Genomic DNA, 25,911 nt, shown 5'->3' with positions numbered 1-25,911 from the left:
AACAATCTTCTCGATGTGTTTCAGGTCTGGGTTCAGATACAAACTCAAAAATTCTCTGTAACTGCACTGTCCTGAGGAGCAAACAACCTATACACTGTCCTGGATTTTAATATCACATCTGAGTACCACCTTTGACACCCACAGAGAGTATCTATAGGACCTCTCTGCTTTAAAAGAGTTGGTGTTTACCTGGTTCTTTTCTTATGTGAGTAAGAGAACACAGTGTTGTATTTAATGTATCTTCCTGCTCTGAGGTCAAACAGGCTCCACAGGGCTCAGTATTTGTACTGCCAAATAACCTCAAGTTTGGGCTGTATCATTGATTACAAGGCCAAAGCACTTGACGCTAAGGTGCACAACTGAAGTTATGTCATCATAAAATCCGCTAACATCTACCAGTAATTGGTAACTTAAATTGTGCAGAAGACCTTCAAACGTACAAGAGATGTTCACCATCTTCTCCTATTTTGTAAATGATTGTAGCTGAATGCATCCAATGACCGATATGAACAGGATAGCTGACAACAAGGGAAAGACCTTGTGACAGCGAGGAAAGACAGCTGACTGGAGGGAATAGACCCCATTGGGGCTGGCATGGGTTAGCTATCCATACTGGCAGGATCCAATATGAATTGGTATTTGGAGACACCCATTAATGGCTGCGAAAGCAACTGATTGATAAATAGTTACGAGAGTGGGGGCGGAAGACGACTCACAACGGACTACACGGCTAATGACCCTGGAATGGAAATGACAAAGAGGAAGTTAACATGACAGAATCTGAAAAAAAAGCTCCAGGTGTGTCCCTGTAGCTGGAGGAAAGTAACATCGGCTAAGGGCCTAAAAATACACCAAGGAAAGAAGAAGTGCTTGATCGAAAGAGAGCAAGGATCTCGCATTGATCAGTACTTTCTAAGAAGTCAATCAAGTCAGTCGAGTGAAATCCAGCGACTGGACTAAACCAAAAGTTACCAGGACATCAGTACCCCTGTATCTGAGGAAGTTACCTAAAGCACAGAGGCAGTAGCAGAAAAGGGTATGGAACCCACTCAGCCAGGAAAACCAACAAGGTAGAAGAAACCAAATGGATGTGAGCCCTCCGAAATGGAAAGAAGTGGAGAACACAATAAGGCGGGCAAGATCATCAGCCCCAGGCCCGAATGGTGTCCCGTACAGGGTATACAAAAATCCTCCTGATGTTCTATGCTTCTTGTGGAAATTAATGAGAGTGGCATGGGTGAAGCAAACTATAGCCAAAGCTGGGCGCATAGATGGAGGATTTCTGATAACAAAAGAGAAGGAATCCTCAAACATCATCCAATTTCGGACATCAGTCTCCCCAATGTAGAAGGCAAGATCTTCTTTAGCGTCATAGCCCAAATGCTGATAAGCTATATGACCAAAAACAAGCTGGTGGATACATCGGTCCAAAATGCTGGAATTCCAAGGGTTCTCTGGATGTTTAGAACGTACTAGCATGATCTTGCACCAAATCCAATCAGCAGAGAGTGAGAAAAGAGATCTACATGTCATCTGCCTCGATCTCACTAATGCATTTGGTTCAGTACCACATAGTGTCCTCTGGGCTGCTTTGACTTCTTCAAAGTACCAGAGCCCATCATAAATTTGATTAAAGCCGGCAATTCTGCTTCACAACACCAGATTTTACCACCATATGGCAGCTTCTCGAAGTAGCCATCATGGCTGGCTGCACTATCTCCCCACTTGCATTCACCATGGCGATGGAGGTAATTATCACAGCTTCAAAATGGGTAGTAGGTGGTGAGCAACAAAAGTCGGGGGTCCGATTAACACCAATCAGGGCCTACATGGACGACATGACCACCCTGACCACAACAGCGCCATGCACCAGATGGTTTCTAGGCAAACTTGACGAAAACATCACATGGGCCAGAATGAGGATTAATCCATAAAAATCAAGAAGCCTCTCAATTAACCCTAGGAGGATGCTGTTGATGAAGCAAATGAGAGAAAAGGTCTCTACAACAGTGTTTGCATGTTCTCTCTGTGGGTTTCCTCTGGTACTCAAACTTTCTCCCACAGACCAGAGACATGTTGTTGATATTCAAAATGTCAATGGATGTTATTGTGAGTGTGAATGGTTTACCCAAACAGAATATCCAATATATAGATGGAATGGTTTACAAAGGTTGATTTACAACATCTATTTATCTCTAAAAATTATTTGACACTATTTGTAAACTTGTTTAAAAGTTAAATCTCAGATCTGTAGACTTGATGTAGTGTGGAAACTATCTTGTTTATTGTCTTTTTGTCTTATTGTCTCCCCACAAGAGATGAATAATGCAGCACTGATGATTTTCCTTCCTTACAACAATCCCATTAGCTCTGTCTGTCTTCACTGTGTTAGCCAGTCCTATCTTTACAGCTGATAGAACACCAACATCATCATTGCGACGGATCACACAATGTATAGTGGACTACCATTCACAAACTCACACTAAATCTCATTCTGAAAAACATGTAAGTGCAGTGTGTGTGATGATCTGAGAGAACACCACCACAGTGCTTATTAAGTTTTTATGTTATATTGTGTAACATTTTATATAATATAGATGCACTGACGTCAGCAGTGGCATCACGGCCATTCATTTAACAAGGCTGTTGAGTTGAATGGGTTGATCTTGGCAAAGGCATTCACAAAAACCCTAGATAATTAGCGCTCTCCACAGCAGAAGGAGGTCCTCCATAGTGTGTCATCATCTGAAGGGCCATTCTCTAAAATGCTAGCAGTGAGTAGGCTGGCACTGAAATGGGGTATGTAAACAGAAGGAGTGTCTGTTGTCATATCTGCCTCTCTGCCTCGTCATTATTGTGTATTGTACAATAAAGGAAAAGCTGCCAACAAAATTCATAAAAAAATGACTCAGTGCCACAGCAGCATGATAGTATCTGACAAGAGGAGCTGGAGATGAGACGAACAGATACTGCACTGCCTCAACCCTCTCACTCTACAGTCCACCAACTGTGTGCAATATTACCGGCCCTAAAGTATTTTCACAAAAATAACAACAATGTGATAGTTAGGGAATAGTTATTTTTTCATGTCAACTGGGATCTTTTTTACCACTGACTGTGACATAATTAATATATTAATCTTCCATTCAACATTGACCAATTACTGCTCAATGTCACATGAACTGCTGAAACACACTCACAGGTCAAGACACACAGCAAGATTATCCAGGTTGGGTGAACGTTACAACTATTCACTTAACCACTCACCCAACCTGTCTGCTGTAAACATCCACTGCTGTTTACAGATACAAGGTAAAGATCCTGCTTGAACTTTTACCTATTGTAACACTGTAATGTTGTGCACACGAAGGAGCAGATTGAGTCCTTTAAAAATAAAATTATTAATTAAAATTAATAACGGGGCACCACCCTGGTATCAGGGACCAATAATCAATCTGTAAAAATCAATCTCAATTTGGAAAGTTCAATTAATAATATCAATATGTAATATTAATGATTATAAAATGAACAGTGAAGGTTTAAATCCGAGCACTGACCGTCATAATCCAGCTGTAATCACATACACATGCATAAATAATCACAAACGCTAGTTCTTTAATTACAAATAGAATTATTAAAAGATAGTAACAGTAATGCAAATCACTTAACACTATATCAACAAAGTCCACTATACCAAAAACACTAACCACACAAGCGACTATAAAGATGGCAACACACATGTAATACCTCTGGTGTGTGTGTGAGTGTGTGTGTGTGTGTGTGTGTGTGTGTGAGAGAGAGAGGAGGGGGTTATAAAGATGGCGTACGAGGCCAAGCTGGTGACGTCGTATCGCCAACTTATAAATGGCGGCTGAACCGCGTGATTTAAACAAAGGGGAGGTCGAGAACAAAGAACCAATGTGACCTAACTCGTGGCTCTACTCGCCAGAATGGCGATGAATAACGACGTGGTTCGATCACGCTATCTGGTCCCCAGAATGTATATAAGTGTGATTGTGTGTGTAGGTACGTCTGAATAGGTGTGTGTAAGCGGGTTATGAGAGGGAATCCGGGTCCGTGAAAGAAAGCAGGGCGGTGTCCGTCTTTCGTCCTTCTGCAAGTAAAACAGCTGTGTGTGCAGCTGGCTGTGGATCCAATAAAGTCTGTCAAGCAGTGGTTAATGACTCTGACTTTCTGAAGTTCTCCTTTACACGTGGCATCTATTGCACTTCTGTCCATCCTGGGAGAGGGATCCCTCACATGTCGGTCTCTCTGAGGCTTCTACGTTCTTTTTACCCTGTTAAAAGTAATATTTTTTTTGTCGTTTTTCCTTTCTCTTGTTGAGGGTTAAGGACAGAGGATGTTACACCTTGTTAAAGCCCTATGAGACTAATTGTGATTTGTGAATATGGGCTATACAAATAAAATTTGATTGATTGATTGACCTGACCCTCATGTGCTACAGATGCACCCCCTGCAACAACAAACCCACCATACTGTATGACCGGCTGTCATTCTGCTCAACCACTTTCAAAGCTACATCCTGGACAAGATAGATGGAGGTAAAGGTTATAAAAATCTGCTGATATCAAGTGCAAATAAAGAGTCGAGACATAATGTCATACAACACTGCAGGTTGTCCAGAAACTGCCAACCTGACAAGCCTGTAGCAGATGCAGCCAGTGGGACATCCAGCACAGCACAGTCCACTTCCTGGCATACCAGCTCTGGAAGTGTGTGTCAAGTTAAGTGAGCACTGGGACATAGTTTCACTTATAGTGGAGAGCCATGGGAGATTTGGACGAAAAAGTCCCATTACCTGTTTGTGTGGTGAATGAGGATGATGAGGGCTGTTGCAGTCCCATCAAGGAAAGCATCGGCGGAGGGCAGGGCAGTCTTCCCCCAAATCATAGAGTTTAAAACAACAATGCTTTGGGAATAACTACAATAATACCTTAAGCGCTTGATCATATATAATGGATGTAATTACACTCTGCCATCCAAACAGTATTTTATTGAATAATGATTCCTCTCCAGTTTTATCAAGCCATCAAAAACATTATCTGGGAAAATGGCTGCAAAAGAAGATCACAAAATAGATGATGTCATTAGGAAAGGGCATCATTATAATATATAAAAGTTAGTATTGCCTGATTGGGGTATATACAGTGCTGTGGGGTATGCATCGCCCCTCTGATGCTTTTCATTACTAATGTAATGCTACAACTTGAGATATTACCAACAGTTTGCTTTGCCCATTGTGTTGTATTTCTTCCATTACATTTATACATGGTATAAACATATCACCTACTAAAAATAACTTGCATTTCTTTGGTGTTATAGATTTGTTTGTAATGTAATCACCTCCATCATGAGGTTATGTTTTCATCCACATCTGTTTGTTTATTTGTCAGAAGGATTAGGCAAAAAGTACTGACCTGCTTTTCCCCAAGCACATGCCAGGGAAGAACCAAACTAATATATATGTTCTAGTTGTTCAGATACAGTGTGTGTGTGTACCTCCCTGCTTTTATTCTGATTTGCTTAAATGTATATATTTGAACATTGGAGAATGGAAAATTTGAGCAAACTTTCATTCCTTTCTTAAAATGTGTAGGCTAGATACAGTAATTTGTCTAGACCTGTACAGTTTGGTTTATTACTGCTGAGCTTAACTAGGGTTCGCACATAGCCTCAGCCTATCTGTGTTCTGGTGGTTTGTGTGAACAGGGAGGCCTGAGATGCAATGTAATTCCTGACCTAAATTATAGTTTGAGTATGCCCCTGCAGGACAGCCAGTGTTGAACCTACAGAAGCTGCATGACCTGAAGACAACCTGACTAAGCTCAAAATCATGATACAGCATGTGAATAGCCGTTGGTTGTGTAGAGGTTCAGGTGTGAGTTGTGCGCTGCAGGGATTGTTGTCAAGTGTATAATTCATTGTCAAGTCCAGAGTGTGGATGTGTTGTGAGGTGCTGTGCTCACTGTCAGGCACTATGTTTGAGTTTGTTATCCACTGCTTGGTCAGCCTTTGTTGTCTGGAGCTGTATTTGCTGTTAACGATGTGGAAGCAACACAACTGTGAAACTATGGCAGCCTGCGCTCTTTCAGATAAGTGAATGTCAGGGGAATCCAGCAAATCACATTACACTAGTGAAGAGCAGAGTGGAAAGCAGAGCGAGCCACAGAGAGAAACATAGGGAGGGGAAGAGACACCAGGGCTGCTGGCTCGACTCCAACTATACAACACACACACACACACCGATGATAAATACTTATTTTGCATAAATTCAATGCAATGAGGAACTATGTCACCCAAAAATAATAACAGTTAACACATTCACCTGTACGTCTGTATGAGTTGTGGTGTGAAATATTGGTGGGACTACAAACGGCTGTTGTGGACGGTAAGAGAAAGATTAGATTGGGATAATTTTAAATATCCACTGTTTTAGTTGTCCATTAATTAGACACATCAGCTACTTATATGTGAAACATAATATTGGGAAATCAGGTGGAGTTTACCGCTGAGATCCACCTGCCTCTAGACAACTAAATCATATTTATCTGAGTGGACAACTCCTGTACTGTGCAGACACACTCTGACCTTTGGGTGGAGCAGCTGGTCAATATCTGAGATTAATATTCCATTGTTTGCAGAATTCTCTGTAATAATCCATCCATTATCTATACCACTTATCCTTTAAGGGGCACAGGAGGGCTGGAGCCAATCCCAAGTGACGCTGTGTTAAAGGTAGGGCACAACCTTAACAGGTCACCAGCATATCACGGGAATGACAAATAGAGAAAAAGAACCAATCACACCTACAGTACAGTCAATTTAGTGTCATCAGTTGAACAAAGTATGACTTAGGACTGCGAGAGGAAGCCAGAGTACCCTGAGAAAACCCACACAGATATGGGGAGAACATGCAAACTCCATACAGAAAGGCCTGAACCTGGGTTCCAACCAAGAAACGTCCTCAATTTCTGTAATCTAAAATTATAAGGCAAACCTTTCTTGCCAAAGTAAAAAACATGGTGGCCTCGGTAGAGAGGACCTGCTCCAGATGTAAATACAAAGTTTTTAAATATAAAGGGCCCATTCTTTGATAAAGGAAACCACAATTTGTGCAATTTAGATGATTACAGCCTAGTGAAAACATCACTAGGATTATTTTATATATAATTTCTGCTAATAGATCCATTTCACCTAAATCTTACACACTGAACCTTTAAATGATCCCATAAAATTTGAAACATCAATAACTTTATATCAAGTTACTGTGAAGAGATGTATATTTTAGATGCAATCAGTAACTGTAATGTACTGAGATGTGTTGGACTCAAATGCTCGACTCGGAGACAGAGATGATCAAGAATAACTTTTACTGTATGGTTACGTTACACGGAGTGGCAGTCCAGTAACAAACACAATATTCCAATGAGGGTCAGGCGGTAGCAGGGTTCGGTGAAGATCCAGTCCAGGTTCGGTACACGGGTAGACAAAAGTTGAACAGGCAGAGGTACCGACAGGGAGGAAGCAAAAGCGGAGTCGATTACACTGACCGGGGTCGGAATCACTAGAGACTTAATTAACATGGAAATCGCTGGGACGCTTGAAACACGGGGAAACAAAGACGAACTGGCAACGCGACACAGGAACACACAGACTAAATACACTAGGTGATGAGGAACAGGTGCAAACAATCGGGGAGGAGCAGACAATCAGCAAGGTGGAGCACACACACAAGGCAGGGAGTGAGGAGTCTGAAACGAGAGGAGAGATGAGTAACCAATCACAACCCAGAACAGAAGAATAAACGATAAACATCAGACCAACTTAACTAGTACGCAGGACTGGATGTAACAGTATGAGTCTGTCGGTTACCTGCTTTGTTGCAGCATGAGAAAAGTTAGTTTAATAATAAGTGTTATTTAAGGCATCTTGAAGGGTTTGTGTTGCTGGAATAAAGCAGCATAGAGAAATATTCATGTACATGGTGTTGACTTTTGTAAAAGCCGTAAATATCACATGATCAAATAATGGAAATGGTATCAAAGCAACAAGCAGATGACTATGAAAGAGTAAGAGTAGTCTATGCTTTATAAAAACCAAACCAACAAACACCATTTATTTAAATAAATTATTGACATATATATCAGCCAACACAACTGACTGTCACAGAGTGGTAATTACGTGGACCTACATGCATGAGACAAATGTTCAATTAAATTCGCCCAAGTTAAAGAAATACTAGAAGGCAGCTCTTACAGGAGAGGTTACTAAAACAAAAAAAGCAGGGTTCAAAAAACAAAGTCCAAATAAACAAAACACTGAGAATCACTAGGAAACATGGCTACAACATAAGACTGAAGTGAAACAAGACAAACTGACAAAGGGAAGCACAGAGACTTATATACACAAGGGAGGTAGGGGTAAATTAACACATTAGGAGCAGGCGCAGACTATCACACATGGATGGGAAACAGGATAAACTCAAAGAGCTAAATTTCCAAATAAAACAGGAAACTGAGACTCAGAATGAACATTCAAACAGAACACATCTATATTACCAGAAAAACAAGTTACAAGTCCATAAACTAAGGAGACGGTGAACAAAAAAATAAGGACCAAAACTGTCTTTCAATGTCTTTCACAGTTCAGGTCACAGTTCAAGGCCAGAATCATGACACTGACAGCATGAGCACATATAACCCAGTGAGAGCTCATGTCTGAGCGGCATGGTGTCAGTGAAACAATCCATCTGCTCCACAGAGCATTTTATTCTGACAGAGGAGCAGATGACAGCAGGGTCCATAAACTGTAAAGGTGGCTGTGGCTCAGGAGGTAGAGTGGGTCACTAACCAGATGTTTGGCGGTTCGATCCCAGTCCCACCCCCCACCCCCCCCATGCTGGATGCCTTGGGCACGATACTGAACACCTAAACTCAAAATACTGATACTGAACCCACAAATATGATATAAGTATGAGAGCTCTCAGATGCACAATGAAAATTAACTCTCTCAGTTATCATATAATTCTATTCAGGAAGAATGGAATAAAATATTTCTGGAAGAAGTTCTGCTCTTTAATGGTGTATATAAGTGACTCTTGAGTAAAACAACACTCAGTGTTGTTTTATGACACATGAAACTGTACCACTAGGGAGGCCACCTCTGATTCTGACAACCTCTGCTCTACCACATTATGTTGAGACAGACATAACACAGTACTTGGCCACCAGAGTCACAATATTAATCGCTAAATGTTAAATGGCCTGTGTTTATATAGCACTTTTGCTAAGAAGCACTCAAAGGGTAGGTCACACTCATCCTTTCAGCACAGTTGGTACATCATCTGGGGAAATCTGGTGTCAGTATCTAGCCCAAAGATACTTTGAGCTGCGGACCTGCAGAGGGGCCTAAGATTGAACCACTGACCATCCTATTAACGCACTGTTATTGACTTGCTCAGACATCATCACACAATCAAGATTTGTATCCATATTGGCACTTTTTTCTAAACCAATCTTTATGACAAGCTAGTCATTTTGGCTGAGTAACTTATGAATCTTACTATAGAGATGATTGAAGAGTCAGAGGGAGGAAAGTGTAATCTGTGCTACAAAAAGGTTTATTTAAAAAAAGACAAACTACTACTACTATTACTTATACTATTACTACTACTACTAATAACAATAATCATCATAATAATAAATGCACAGTAAGTGAACAGAAGAAAAAATACAAACACAGACATGAAAAGAGTCATGTGTGAAAGAGACTTATCCTCCTCTAACATTAGCATACAGCAGATCCAGCATAGTGCAGTCCACAAACTCAATGAAAGTGGGGAGGAGTGTAGCAGCCACAGTTCCAACCTGGCCCTTTGCTGCCTGCTTTTCCCCATTCCCTCTCCCCATTTCACACTCACTGTCTTTTCGATAAAGGCGAAATGCACAAATAAACTCAAACACATTGACTGCATCTTCTGCATGATTCTTCAAGTATGGGGTCATTATTGTAGCAAAACTATTGACAAATGTGAGTCTCAATCCGTCTGTGTGTAATTAGATTTGTGAATGTGTACAGGGATCTGCAACTCTGTATTTAGAATATGTGTGTAAGTGTCACGAACGCGTTCGGGCACGTTCATGCACAACACTGGGCATCGTCTTATGGCACAATGCCATTGACTGGCCCTCATATTCCCGTGACCTAAATCCAATTATGCACTGTATGTATCCGTGTATCCATCCACTCACTCATCAGGATCATACCCAGATGTTGTCGGGAGTGCATACAGGCACACAGGGGCCATACACACTACTGAGTCACATTATTAATGACCATGATGAAATTCATGCACGTTGGATCAGCCTGTGATTTAATTTTTTTAACTTTGATTTTCAGTGTGGTTTTGAATCCAGCCCTCAATGGGTTGATGATTTGGTTTCCATTGACCGTCAGATAATTTTGTCATAAACAAACTCTACAATGTACATCAGTAAAGATTTTTACCTTGGATAATTCGTTCATCAAGATCTGATGTGTGATTTAAGTGTTCCCTTAATTTTTTGTGTGTGTATATGTCTGTGTGTATGCAAAAGAGAATGAGAGAGATATATTTACAGGTCATCTGAGGCAGATGTCTTTTTGGTTTGGGGGATGGGGCATCAATGAATGGGAGCTCCTTCTCTCACAGAAAGCCTCAGAGGCCAATGCAAAAACAGATTAAGGTTATATAATCTGACTGATAGAAGACTGGATGCTACCAGAACAACACATGTCCTCCTTGTCTTGGTGCTACAGTATATGACCTGAAGAAAACACTGATCTGAGAGCAGCAGACTCTCAAAAGCAACACAAGCAGCAGTTGTATCAATTATAGATGCTTGCTGACATCCTCTCAGGTATTAATAGAGAAATACTTTGTTGCTTCCTTCTGATGCTTAATATAGACTGTGCTGGTTCTCTAATAGTAAGGGTGAAGGAGTGCCGGACTGACTGGTTACGGGTACTTTGCTGCTGATGCAGACGTCGAGAAGGGTAAACCTTGCACAATTCAGTTAAACCCCACTTTCTATGTGTGAATGGTATTTAGCCTGATTTACAGTCAATCTAGCAATGCAGTGGTCATTCACAAACTTAGTAATGACAAAAGGTTATCAGAAATATTTTTCAAACCCGAGATGACAATGATGTGATGCAGCTTAAGATGATAGCTATCCAGATAACAAGACAATGCTCTAATCTACCACCAGTTTAATGTTTATTGTTCCTGTAAATGGAGATAAGGGTTGTCTCAACAACATATATCATACCAGAAGTTCTATGGGATTAATTTTTGTATGTTGATAAAATGCAAAGGAATCTAAGATAGCAATCCATCACTAAATTCATAATAATTCCTATTTTCTGATTATTGACAACCTATCCTCACATGAAAAACATTCTGTTTAAGGCACAGTGTCACTGAACATTTCTGTTTTATGTATTGTCAGAGCACAGTCCTACTTGCCCAATGCCTCGGTCATTAAGAATTTTCGCATTGCGTTATTTGCATGATTCGCACCTCAGGATCCTTTTGTTTATTTGCCTGTTCTTCTTCTGAAAAAAAGAGAGGAGTACCTCTGGCTGCCGTGACTACAGTTGCTGCGTTGTACATGTTGTGAAAATGCCAGAGAAGCCAGCACCATTGTTTGTGGGTCCACCAGGAAAGTAATGTACTGTATATGAAGACTTTCAGTCGGGGTTTAGAGCCAATCACAGCACAGAGACAGCCTTGGCAAAAGTCACTAATGACCTTCTAATAGCTTCAGATCAGGGATTTGTATCTGTCCTCGTTCTGTTAGATCTTAGTGCAGCATTCAACACTATTGACCATCAGATTCTATTACAGAGACTAGAACAGTTAATTAGCATTACAGGAACCGCCCTGAACTGGTTTAAATCCTATTTTTCAGATCGATTACAATTCGTGCAAATTACCGATGAGTCATCTGTGCGCACCAAAGTTAACCACGGTGTTCCACAGGGCTCTGTGCTCGGCCCAATTTTATTCTCATTATATATGCTTCCACTAGGAAACATTATCAGGACACACTTAGTAAATTTCCACTGCTATGCAGCTGACACCCAGTTATACTTGTCAATAAAACCTGAACAATGTAATCAATTAACTAAACTCCAAGCATGTCTCAAGGACATAAAAACCTGGATGACCCGCAATTTTCTCTTATTAAACTCAGATAAAACAGAGGTTCTAATACTTGGCCCTAAACACCTTAGAGATACATTATCTAACGATATAGCTGCGCTAGACGACATTGCCCTTGCTTCCAATGAAACAGTCAGGAACTTGGGAGTGATCTTCGATCCTGATTTGTCCTTTAATTCTCACTTAAAACAAATTTCTAGGACCGCCTTTTTCCACTTGCGTAATATCTAAAAAATCTGACATGTCCTTTCTCAAAAAGATGCAGAAAAACTAGTCCACGCCTTTGTTACATCCAGACTTGATTATTGTAGTTCCTTATTATCAGGCTCCAGTAGTAAGTCGTTAAAGACTCTGCAGCTTGTCCAAAATGCTGCAGCATGTGTCCTGACAAGAACCAAGAAAAGACACCACATTTCTCCTGTATTAGCTTCACTACACTGGCTTCCGGTTAAATCTAGAATAGAATTAAAAATTCTCCTCCTCACCTTCAAGGCCCTTAATAATATGGCACCATTATACCTCAAAGAGCTGATAGTACCTTATCAACCCACTAGAGCACTGCGCTCCCAGAATTCAGGCTTACTTGTCGTCCCTAAAGTCTCTAAAAGTAGAGTAGGAGCCAGAGCTTTCAGCTATCAAGCTCCTCTCCTATGGAATCATCTCCCACTTTCAGTTCGGGAGGCAGACACCATCTGTACGTTTAAGAGTAGGCTTAAAACCTTCCTTTACGATAAAGCTTATAGTTAGAGCCGGTCCAGGCTTGTCTTAGACCTGCTCTTAGTTATGCTGCTATAGGTCTCGAAGGTCGGGGGACACATGACACTCGGAGCTTCTCTTACCAGCTTCTCCTTCCTCTTCTCCCTCCTTATCACATCAAAGAAATGAATATCTTATCAATACATGTTACTGACTTGACTTCTTCCCCAGAGTCCCTTTGCCTTATCGTCCGCAGATCCAGGGCCGCGGCTGTGGCCACATCGTGGATTATGATGGTGGATCGCGTATCAGAGATCGTGATCGTAATGGTGGATCCAGTATCGTGTTGGCATCTGATAGTGGTGGTGGACCACGATCGAGGTGGCAGCTGATGATGGATCCTAATGGCGGCAGTGGACAATGACTGTGGACTATGGTGGCATCCGATCTTGATGGTGGATCATGATCGTGGTGGCTGCTGACCATGGACTATGATTACAACAAGACTGCTTGATATATAATATGTCTACTCAGATACTCGACCATTACTGACAATAATAATCAATTCATTGACCTTCAGTTATGCTACAAAGTGTTTATTCAATGCTGCAAATACCCTTATCTTTCTGATGTTCTCCTTTACACTTGACATCTATTGCACTTCTGTCCGTCCTGGGAGAGGGATCCCTCACATGTGGCTCTCTCTGAGGTTTCTACGTTCTTTTTACCCTGTTAAAAGGTTTTTTAGTAGTTTTTCCTTACTCTTGTTGAGGGTTAAGGACAGAGGATGTCACACCTTGTTAAAGCCCTATGAGACAAATTGTGATTTGTGAATATGGGCTATACAAATAAAATTTGATTGACTTGCTCCTCCAGTAAAGCACACAGCTCTGGGAAATTCACAGGCTCGTCCAGGAGCAGTGTCTGGATAACTGCTGTTTCCAGAGCTAGGTTGACCAGTGGCCAGTTTGATCACCCTTTAGCTTGAGTCAGTGCCAGGACTGAGAATATAAACATGTTCTTGAATGAGGACCAATACTTAGCTTGAAGAGGTGTAATATTTATTAATGTTGTATGTCCAAGCAAACATGTTAGTCAGGAAATTCCACTACTGTTCTGATGATGTGAAAGTGAGCTTGTTTCGTGCTTACTGCACCCCCATGTATGCAGCCCCATTATGGGGCAGCTACAAAAAGGAGACCCTGCGCAAACTTCAGGTAGCATACAATGACTGTCTGAGGATACTTCTGAAAAAGCCCAGGTGTAGCAGTGCTAGTAAGCTCTTTTGTGACTCAGGGCTAAGCACTTTACAGGCTCTCTTGAGGAACCTGATGTTTAAGTTTATGTCTCGACTTGATGAGTCACAAAACCATTATAATGATGCTCACAAGCCCCAGGTGCAGCTCGGTCAGATATCAATCATATCTGTGGAAACATTGGTTAAGACTCTCATGAAGAAGAGTATGTTTGTATGTGTTTATGTATCTGTTTTCTTTTTTCTTTATGGTGTATGTCTTGCTATTGGGTCTAGAGCCTGTAATAAAGTTTATCTATTATTTACATCAATTAAATGGCAAGTTTTATATACTTCCATTAGGGGGGCATCAGTTTAACAGAATTGGTGTTGCATTCATTGATGCACTAAACTGTAAAGCCCTGAGCCCTGCGAAGCCCATGCTTCTGGGTCAGAGCTACGCATACCATATGCAGGGCCCGGCCGGTGCTTCGCTGCCGGTGTGAACAGCCCGTTTGATTAACATGGGCGCGGAAAGGAGGCGCACAGCTTTTCGAAACGCTTTGCGGTGCTTCTGCCTCCGTTGTGTCCCCAGGGTTAGAGGACGATGGTGTGACGTTACTGCATTGGTTAAAGTATATATCATGTCATGATAAATCAGCCTCTTGTGGAGCCCTCTCGGCATTTTGCGCCCTAGGCAACCGCCTATGTCGCCTATGCCAGGAGCCACCATATGCATATCCTTCACAGAGCCCTACACTGATATTATTGATAATGTAATTACACGTCGAGGCGATGCTGACTGCAAAAGCTGTGAATGGTCAGCTTGGTAGCATTGCACCTACGGCAGACTCGCCGCCATTTTTTAATTGAATTGAAGGAAGGAACATGGACGACGGATTTCATTTCTTTGTAGCAGCTCTTTTAGAAAAAGTAATTGCTCCTCAGCATCTATCAGCTCAAACTCCATCGGGATTCGCTTATCTTCATACACTTAATATCAGTAGGATGAGATTCTGGATAACTATTTGACGGCCCCCATGGTTGCAAATCATTCATTTACTAATTTCTTCTCTGATGTAATTCTTTAAGGCATTCACCCCTTCAAAAAGTAAGATGTTTTTCCTAGGAAATCTTACATGTGTCACATTACAAGACTCTTAGCAAAAATGCAGAATAAAAATGTTCGCTTTTTATTTTGCGAAAGTATCTACTAAAGGTTTACGAGTGTAAAAACATGTGCAAATTTGATTACACCCGCAAAAAAACATGCAAGCTGGTGCACACTGATGATTGCATGCAGAAAACCATGCGCTGTCCATTTAGTACGTTTGCTTTAATGAATATGCTATATCGGGCGTTTCTACCCGAGTGCGCAAAATATTGGGAGGAGTAGATGCAAATACTTAAATTTAGGATACGCATTGTGATTTACAAAGCCTGAAAATAATTGCAGTGATTGTGACTTTAAATCAATACATCCATAACAATGTATGTAAAAATACTTATGTTTACTTTATCCCAGCTACAAGCAATATAGACAGTATATATGGTTAGTATTTGCCATTTACACCTTTAAGATCACATTTATGAATATAGGTGCTATTCCTTTGTTGTGATAAAATGCAATGAAAAATCAATTACAATAAAGATATGTTTAGAAAAAGCTGATGTTTATTTGTTTGAACTTCAATACACACGTGTCAGTCCACACCATACAAGCCCCAATACAGAGATACAGTGTCCATGTCCATTTACACAACATATCAGCCCCATTGACCATATGGCCTATTCATTCATTCACCCCTCCTTTTGTGTCAAAGGAAAAAGATTCAGATTTATAAAACCGTGCGCACGCATACCTGAATGCAATGTTCCCTTTATAAATCACACTCCACGTGGTTATGTGTGTACATGAATCTGCCTCAAAGTCTGCCCTCTACACGCCCAAATTCAACCATAAACTCCATTATCCAAATGGATAATCCTGGAAATAATCTGGAGGTTTTCCAGAGATATTGTTGCATGGAAAGGTTCTCTGTCAGTTTCTGCATCCCACAGAGATTCTGTGGTTTTTCCCCTTTGGACCTAAAAACTCCAGATAAGAGCCCCAAAGTAAGCACATACATTTGTTTGGTCCATCTCCTTGCACCTCACTCCATGCTGCGTCTCGAAATTAGTGCAATCCAGAATGATTTTCTGGATTGCATCAGGGATGAAAAGTTCAAAAGAAGACTTGATGTCCTGATGTCCTTGGGCAAAAAGTGTATTTAATTTCACCATTATTTTACATCTATTTTTCTCCACTTACTGGCTTCTGCGGGGCCTGTGGCTTGCATAATTTTTCTTTTTTTCCTTTCCAAACACTACACACGGATTAATAGATTAAGGCACACTGCCCAGCCCTCATGCAACGCACCTTTCTTGTGCCCTTAATAATACACATACCAAGTATGAAGCTGGCAAGGTGAATGGTTCTCAAGCTATGTGTTCCACAGACAGACAGACAGAGATTTCTGGAAGTAGATAAATTTAATAATGGTAACAGCACATACATCCTGTGTAATCCAGTAATTAAAGGGTTTAGTGATTTCACAGTGACACACAGCAGTCTGTTTTTCCAATCCAATCTGGTGGGAAAAGTTTACGTGGCTGGTGACTGTAATATTCACCCACACGTAAAAGCATGGGTGCTTACAAGGGAATTTGTAACTGTCTGAGAACAAAGTCTAGATTTTGTTTATCTGATTTTATATGCTGACTAAACAATTTACCACCCTAAAACTACAAACTCTTGTGTTTTGTGTATGTAGAGACAAAAGCAGTGGAGTGTGGCATGTACTGACGATCTCATTTGTTTTTTTAACTTTGGGAAAAAGCACACTGGAAAGACATGCAGTATTTGCTGTGGGTTGAAGACCTCTGGTTTGGCCGTAAACACCACAAATAAAACAATCTCATAACAATCATCACACATAGACAACAACCCAAACTGTGACAACTAAAAATCGGCACATGTAAAGGAACCTGATTTTTAGTGCCAGTATCATAATATTGCAGCACAACGTTATAGCGGACATTCCTGGCCTAGCTTCAGGCCTCTCTCAGTCATGATGTGGGAAACCAGATACTATGACCTTCAGATTGACCCAATCTCCATAACATAAAACCTCCATTTTGGACAGGAATCCAAAAACAAGTGCTCGTCTTCCAAAAAAACAAACTGCCTTTAACATGAAAATATAGATGTCTGGCACTGCGAAATATTTAGATGGCTGAAGGAGGGCAATGACACCCAAAACCCATGCAACCAATTAGAAGAACTTTATCTGCCTCTCCCCCTTCTCAGAGAGAGGTGCTTATATTCAGGGAATGTCACAGACTCAGGACATAAAAACTCACATTCCAGTTAATGTTATTGAATGTCTAAAACAAAGTAACGTTTTCTTTTATTGTTTTCAAATTGATTTCAGGCATTGTTCAAAGACTTGACTTCTTCCCCGGCGTCCTTGTGCTTTATCGTTTGTAGATCCAGGACCGCAGCTGCGGCCACATCGTGGATCAAGATGGTGGATCGTGAATCACAGATTGTGATGGCGGAACGTGAACGTGTTGGAAATTTATCGTGGATAGTGGTGGTGGATCATAATCAAGTTGGCAGCTGATGGTGGATCACGATGGTGATAAAAGTTATGGTGGCATCTGATTGTGGTGGTGGATCTTTATCGTGGACTATTATTAACAAAATTGCTTTATATACAATATGTCTACTCACATACTCTACCTCATACTGACAATCACTCCTCAATTAATTTACTTTCCATTATGTTACAAACTGTTTCTTCTAATCAAAGTTGTATATACTGTTATTTTGCTGATGTTCTATGTTACCAGCTCATCCATTGCACTTCTGTCCGTCCTGGGAGAGGGATCCCTCACATGTGGCTCTCTTAGTTTTTTTTTTTTTAGTAGTTTTTCCTTCCTCTTGTTGAGGGTTCAGGCCAGAGGATGTCACACCTTGTTAAAGCCCTATGAGACAAACTGTGATTTGTGAATATGGGCTATACAAATAAAATCTGACTGATTGAAAGATTGAAAGTTATGTTTTGTTGTATGTCCCTTTGTCATATAGCTTATATTTATCATACTTGTATTTATGAATATTAGTAATGTTTATTATGATAGTTCACTATACTGGTAATATTGTTGTATATTGATTAATAATCTACATTAGTGTTATTCACTTTATGCCTTATATTACTTTAGTATTTTGCTCTCCATACATCAAATGTTTATTCAGTCACAGTGGAGATAGAATATGTGACCTCCCCCTTTGTATATTAGGTTACTCAATTAAACAATAACAAAATTGCAACCTCTAATGCACATTAAAGTAACTACCTGCGTGATATTAAAATTTAATTTAAGCCCAATCAACTACCAGTTAATCAGAAAAATACTGCATCAAATGCTCTTTTTAAATAACTTCATTACAACTTTGTTTAAATATTTTTGTGTAGATTTTGTGTCGTACGACCATGGCCAATTTTATCATTACTTTTTATTATGAAATCAAGTATAGGACTTAATGAATTAGCACCAGATCCGAGACCAACTCTTTAGAAATACACCGACTGCACAACAGTCTCTTTTCAGTGACCCAGTGCCAGAGGAGAGAAAGACTGCAGACAAGGCCTCACGACCACTGGTAGAACTCCTTGTTGAACAACTGAACTCACCTGGACCCCATGTGAGGTTACCAGCTCCCAAACCACATTCTGGACCAAGGCTAGTTGAACAAGTGCCGCTGTGGACCTCGATCATTAGATCCTGCTATTAATGAGTGGGTGGATGTCGTAACCAGAATAATTATCTCTAAATTTACCTTTAGAGATTTATTCGCTCACTTACTGACTCATAAATTAGTTTTGTTAACGTTATCATTGCACAATCTTATTTTAATATCTTCAACCATCACCAAAATATTCACCTTTCCATTCAGTTTATTTAATTATTTGCATATTTCTTGTTTTATTAGCCTTGTATATTGTGTATAATATTGTTACAGTGGATAGTAGTTGATACATCTCATATTTTTGTACCTGTTGTTGTACCTGTGTGTTTCTTTTGGATCTATTGAATCGAGAATTTATGACTTCAGGATCTGAGACTGATTATTAAGTAAATTATTTAAATTTGCTCCGATTGGAGATGATGCCCCATTTTCTTAACAAGTGCAAATTTATCATAACGCTATAATGTTGCAATGTGAGCACAAGATGCCTCCAATTTTGTCGTACTAGTGTTGGTGTTTGTCCCTTTTCTTTTTTAAGTAGTTTTCCCACTATCATGTGAAAGCAGAGCCCTGTGCCCTTTGGAATGAACTACCGTAGAATGCTCACTGAAAGTAAGGTCATCATCAGCGTTGGACCTCACTAAAACTCCTTAGGTTGAATTGGAGCTATGCCCTGCAGCCAGGTCCCAAATCTAGTGGAAAGTCTGACACCTCAAGAGTAGAGGCTGTTACAGCAGTACATTAATATGCACAGTGCCCATGTCATGTAATGACATGCTTGTAATGTTTGGGTGAATGTTTTTCAATCACTCCTCCACACAAACTAAAACTACTGCCCTGATGTTGTTTGTCTGTCAACTATTGCAGTTTCCATCTGTATAATTTTTTCACTAGATTTAAATGCCCTTGCCATTGATCATTAAATTCTACTTAGTTTATCCTTGCATCCAACTGTAATTTTGTACCACATTTGAGGATGTGAATGTGTGTGTAAATGGATGAATGGCAAACTGTACTGTAAAGTGCTTTGAGTGGTCATCAAGACTATTAAAGCGCTATATAAATACAAACCATTTACCATTTCAGTCATATTTGAGATATCTTGTTCACAAGAATGGGACAGATGCAAGAGATAGATGCAGACAGAAGCAGAGAGAGAGAGAGAAAGAATCCATGAAGAGATGATGAGGGGGAGAGAGAGCAGGCAATGCTGAAGGCTTATTTTCTCTCCCTTTGTCTGTGGTAGGTTGTATCAAAGGTCCGTCATCCATTGTGCCTCAGGAGTCTCCTCCCTCTACACCTCTCTGTAATTGGCTCCTTTTCATTAGCTGTGGGATTTCAGAGACGCTTTAGAACTATACTGGCATTTCAAGCACTGCCCTCTCTGCTGATTAGTGACCTGGACTAAAGGGGGCCTTTGATTTACTGGATAGCCTTTGTTATTCATTGTCTTGATTTAAAATCTGAAATCCACAATACTAGGATTGACTTAATAATTCATGCTGATAAAGTCTTATGGAAGTGCTAAAGGAATTTTCGGCTCAAAATATATGTCTAAGTCTCAGAACTCTGGCTGTTTTTATCATTGTATTCCTTGATTGTCATAATTAGTAATGCACAGTCCCAACATGTGCAGTTTGGTTAGGACTATCACATCAAGGTTGTTTCCATTTATTGCAGCATATGGATTTTAGTTTGGAGGTGTGACACTGGTCATGTGATGCTACAGAACAAATCTGAGCAAGATTGTCCGAATTTGTCTAAACTCAACTCCCCAGGCAGAACATTTAATACACCACATTTAATGAACATGAACTCATTCAAAATAAATTTGCCTACAATTAAATCTTGATACAGGGGGGTTGGGAAAATGGAGGGTTAAATTTCTGACACCAGGCTGCAGACCAGTAGCGGTGATAATAGGCTCAGCATTGTTGTATGCATACAAATGAGCATCAGACTGCTCCTTGTGAGAGAAGTTGAAAACGTGTTGGGACATGGTTTTTGTGAGACCAAAGTTCGGCCTATATGGTAGTCAAAAGCCTGAAGCCGCATGTCGCTTTGTCTGGAGAAAACCAGAGAAAGGCCTCCCAGGGTGCGGCAACGTCACACAGAGGTGTGAAAACCCCCCCAGGGACACAGGTTTCAACTCCCATTGGTCACTCTGGACCCCATGACCTGTGAGGTCACCGGGCCAATATAAGGCCTGTCCCCACTTTCTTCTATCTCTTTTCTACAATCCTTCCGAGGGGAGAAGGCTTTCCAGCCTCTTTCCATCCAACTCTTCGAGAGGAGCTCAAAGGTGCAGCTTCCAGCTCATCTCACCAAGGAAACCTCCTCGCAACCCAAGCTCTACCAACCTCCTAGCAGCGATGCGATGTCCTGCAGGAAAACTTCAACCAGCAACTGAGCTACACAGTTCAACAGAATCACGAAGGCAGGAGCCACAAACCAGCAAGACGACTTCACAAAACTGCGAACTGCACAGCAACTCTTTTTCCCCTTTCCAAGGACGGGTAACACAACTGGGCTTAATAATTATACTACGCTAAGCAAGACTGTTTATTCGATTCTGTGTGATGTTTATAAGTTTGATTTGTGTTGTGATATTTTGGTTATAAGTTATTCGAAAGTAATGTTAGTTTGTTATGCCCTTCACAGTCTTTCTGTGCATTTCACTCTACACTATTTCTCTAACTTGGCACAAACACATACACAGACACACGCATAAATCTTCACCTAATTAGCTCTGACCCCCACTACATGTCGTAAACATTCCAATAGGGGGGGGAAGGGTGTTATCATTTTGGCCAGCCGCCATTTTGAAAGCACGCTGACTCACACAGACACACACACATGCATACTCAAATACCTATCTTTGTTTAGTAAGTACACCGTTAGAAATTTGTGTTTTTATACTTTATTATATTCATAATAAATGTTTTCCTTTCACAAATGTTTTTTCATTAATGTTGCATAAGTGAATTTTGCCAACCTCTACACTGTGAAGAACTCCATATCCTTCAACTTAGCTAACTATCTATATGGTAATTTTGGTTATAGTTATTAATTTAATTGTTAATCAGAGTTCCAAATTTGTAGTTAGTACCTTTATGAGACTTAATCAATAAATTGGCTATCTTTTCCCTTCCTTTGAAGGGGGGTGCCCCGAGGTAACTTTAATCAATTAAAGTTATTATTTAATATTAATAATAAAATATTAATATTTAATATTTTATTTTGATAACCAAATGTATTGAATGCCGAAAGGCACACCATTTTATGGTATCACGTTTAATGCATTATTGCACAACACAAGTATGGAACAAAATCAGTGCACAAAAGCTAAGATGGGATTTATTTGGTCATCTATTTTCTCTTCTGGTTATTGTCTGTCCCGCCACACAGAGCTGCCAGGTCTAAACCCAATATACTTTTAATTGTTGCACCAACTATGGATTTTCTTCTGTGAACACCAATGAAATGGATTTATTCTTTGCACAGTTCTACTGCTAGCCCTGCTGGCAGTGTTTCAGAAGAAGTCTGATTTGCAAGAATGATAGAAGATACTGCAGTCGTAGTAACTACACTGTAAGAAAAATCCCATTGTTTTTACGGAAAAAAGTTGGCAGCTGGGTTGCCAGAATAATTCTGTAAAATTTACAGTAAAAATGTGAACAACTTGTAATTTTTACAGTTTAATCTGTTCTAATTTACAAAAAAATGACATGTTAAACAGGTAAATCCTACAGCCCTTTTCTGCTAAATTAGCATGACCACGCTGCTATTTAACAAATTCCTTCTGTAAGATTTACATGCAGTTGTCGCTTATTATACATTGAACCCCATTCAGTTTCACTGAAAAAAACTGTAAATTCTTCATTATAAGGCATTTAACTGAATTTCTCTGCAAATTTTACTCCAAAATTGTTTATAATGTAGTGTATTTTTCACTATTTATGACAAGAACAACATCTAAATACTGCAATTACATTTTCTGTAAAATGTACAAATTACGATTTTATGGCAAAAAATCCTGTTCTATGACTCCTATATATATCCATCTCAAATATAAACTGTAAAAGTATTCTTCACCACATGTTAGGATTATTGCTCTCTGAAAAAAAGAAAGCTTCTATACGTCATTTACACTGCCTTGCCTTCTTTTAGATGTTTGACCAGAAATGTGAAAAATGTAATCCAGTGTACACAGATTAAGCATTTAAAAATTGTAAAGCAAAGCTAGATATACCTTAATTGTTACTGTACTAAAATAAAAACAATTTTAATTAAACAAAACAATAACTTGCCTTTCCAAGGATTTATTAATCTCAAAAAAGTGCAAACACATGTAATTTCTCCACATACATATTCGTTTATGTACATTACAAACATCAGAACTCTCTGTTCATGCTCTCTGTATGTGACAGATTAGTGCTCATATTATTAACTGTTGTTATACAACTGCATACAAACTCTGTAAGAATTTCGTCTGAAACTTTAACTTTCTTAAGCTTGAAGAACTGAGCAGACAGAGTTGAGTTGAAACAAACTCAAACTGTGAGTGGGCACATGGCATGAATCTTACTGAGTTTAGTCCATATTCAAAGATCACGCCACTCATGATCCGAAAGTTCTTCAATCAAGGTCAGGACTCGGGGGTTCACGTGAAGACGGGACGTGTTTTTCTTCTCCACTTTAGTGCCCTTCTCCGGGTTGATGGAGAAAAAACACCTTGGGAAATAGAAGAAAAACAGATGACTGTATTAATAATTAAATACCCAAATTTACAACAAAACACTTCACATCAATCAACATGTTTTATTCAAGCTACTATTTTAAAGCCATTTATAATAGTAAAAAGGTAAAATGACAAGTCCCCTAATCTCCAAGTCACTGCAGCAGTGACTTTAGATAATATAAAGAATAAAGTGAAAGTGTTGGATCCAAAAATACACACCTCTGCAGAAACTCCGATGGGTAATGGATGTTGAAACAATAATAGCTCCCAAACATCATGCACAGGGCAGAAACGAAGGAGGGGATGTTGTTGTTGTCATTCTCTCCACATAATAATACAAGGGACATGTGATCAGTATTGGACCGCACATGAGCAGGTAAATTTGCCACAGAAAGATAGACTGCAACAACTTTGTGTTTTTTCTTAGCAGAGCCAAGGGGATTGACCATTTCAAAAGCATCCTGGTACAAAATAAGCTTTAGACATCCTGGATTTTCAATGAAGCACTGGTTGGACTTAAAGATGTGACCATCACTTATGTCACCAAAATCATCTGAGTCTGTTTCACAAGACTGTTGTGACACAGAATTCTTCCATAATTCTGATTCTAATAAGCTATTTGTGGTTTGTTGACGGGTATGTAGTAAGCAAACCTTTCTGTCATATTTTCATAATTTCCGAATGTTTTTTAGGTTCTATGTATTTGAACATCTTTTTGTACGTCTGAGTTCTTGAATATGTTGTTCTCAGTGGTCCCTGATGACAGAGAACAGATCTGAATCCTTCACACAATCACAGATTTTAGCAATAACATCATCTGTTAGACACATGTCATCTTTTAAAAGTGAATGTAGTTTACTTAAAGTGTAATCCTGTCCCAACTCATGCACATTTTCCATCTCTTCGACAATCGTCTGTATTGTTGAAGCTGGAAGAAGGAGCTGCCCTTGCAATTTTAGGTAGAATAGACATAGATTCCTAAGAAAGGTCTCATTGAAATTCTGTGGCAATTCAATGCTTTCATTTATTGTTGCATCATTTGAGCTCTGGAAAGCATCTTCACATGCAATGACAGAAGAAGACTGAGAAATAGTTTCCCTATACATTCACTTATGCTATCCGCCGAACATGCTCTATGTTTCCTGGACATATGAGCAGGTAATGATGATTTCACACTGAACATATTTTTACAACCAGTTACTGGACATGCCACGGGTCGCCCCTCCACTAAATGCTGTTTGTAAATTTAGCCTTTGTTTGTAAAGATATGGAGAGGGGGTGGCTGAGTGTTGTTGATCCAATTTCATTATGAGGTCTGTTAATTCAGTTAGACGTTTCTGTCTTTGTTTATTAGTGAACAAACAGTATGAAATTATATGGCCCCGTAAGAATGCCTTTTAACTTTCCCAAATGATACTATAAGTTACATCAGTAGTTATATTTGTTTATATAATAATGTATATAATGTTTTTCTATATACTATTATACATGCATACTTTGACATTAGATAATAGCTTTTTGTCAACGAAAAAGTAATTGATATGCGAGTATGTTTGATACTTGAGAAAAATTTGTATTTTCTGGTTGATGGGAAAAGAAATCGGCACGCATCGATAGCCCGTGAACCCGCAGGATGAACGGGCGCGGTCGGTCCCCCTCACGAGGTACCTGAGCCGTGGCATGATGAGCCCTGTCCAGAATCGGGGGCTCCTCCAAGCCATTAGGACCCCCAAGAACGTTGTGTAGAACCCCGGTGATGAACTGTGTAGGATTTCCCTTTTCCAAACCCTCTGGCACTCCTATGATACGTAGATTGCATCGTCCTCCTCTATTTTCCAGATCATCAGTCTTCTCCTGCAGTTTTTTGGCTCAAATTTGCTTATCACGTCTCCATCGCCTCCAAGCGGGTATCCAAGTCATTCAGCCCTTCGTCATGCTCACGTAGTTTGTCACTGCATTCATCTAGGGCAGTTTTTATCAGAGAGATGGCCCACTTGATCTCTTCATGGAGACCGCTATTCTCTTCTTGAATAACTTCCTTGACAATCTCCCGGAATGCCTGTAGCATGCTAGCGTCCACAGTGTTCTTGCTATAGTAGCCTTAGCCTCTGAGTTGTTAGTCAGCACGGTTTTAGAAGACTTGGGAGGCATTTTTTGTTCCGAAGATTCTACCAAATACTTTGTTGACTCTCAAAATACTACAATGAAATAATTATTTA

At 39.9% G+C, this 25,911-nt stretch overlaps 1 protein-coding gene and 1 long non-coding RNA gene across 2 annotated transcripts in view; both read right to left on the bottom strand.

The window, feature by feature from the left end:
• LOC117773156 (melatonin receptor type 1B-B-like) overlaps nt 1-25,911 on the bottom strand; it is a 64,299-nt gene that overhangs the window by 22,987 nt on the left and 15,401 nt on the right. The gene's annotated exons all lie outside the window — the stretch shown is intronic.
• Nucleotides 13,418-23,049, bottom strand: LOC117772577. The gene is made up of 3 exons (XR_004615804.1): nt 22,916-23,049; nt 18,797-18,802; nt 13,418-13,431 (listed from the first exon to the last, which is right to left on the bottom strand). It is a non-coding gene; the product is annotated as an uncharacterized LOC117772577 (long non-coding RNA).

The sequence above is a fragment of the Hippoglossus hippoglossus genome, chromosome 13 (assembly GCF_009819705.1).
Source record: "Hippoglossus hippoglossus isolate fHipHip1 chromosome 13, fHipHip1.pri, whole genome shotgun sequence".
Taxonomy (NCBI): domain Eukaryota; kingdom Metazoa; phylum Chordata; class Actinopteri; order Pleuronectiformes; family Pleuronectidae; genus Hippoglossus; species Hippoglossus hippoglossus.
This window is presented reverse-complemented; position numbering and strand designations above follow the sequence as displayed.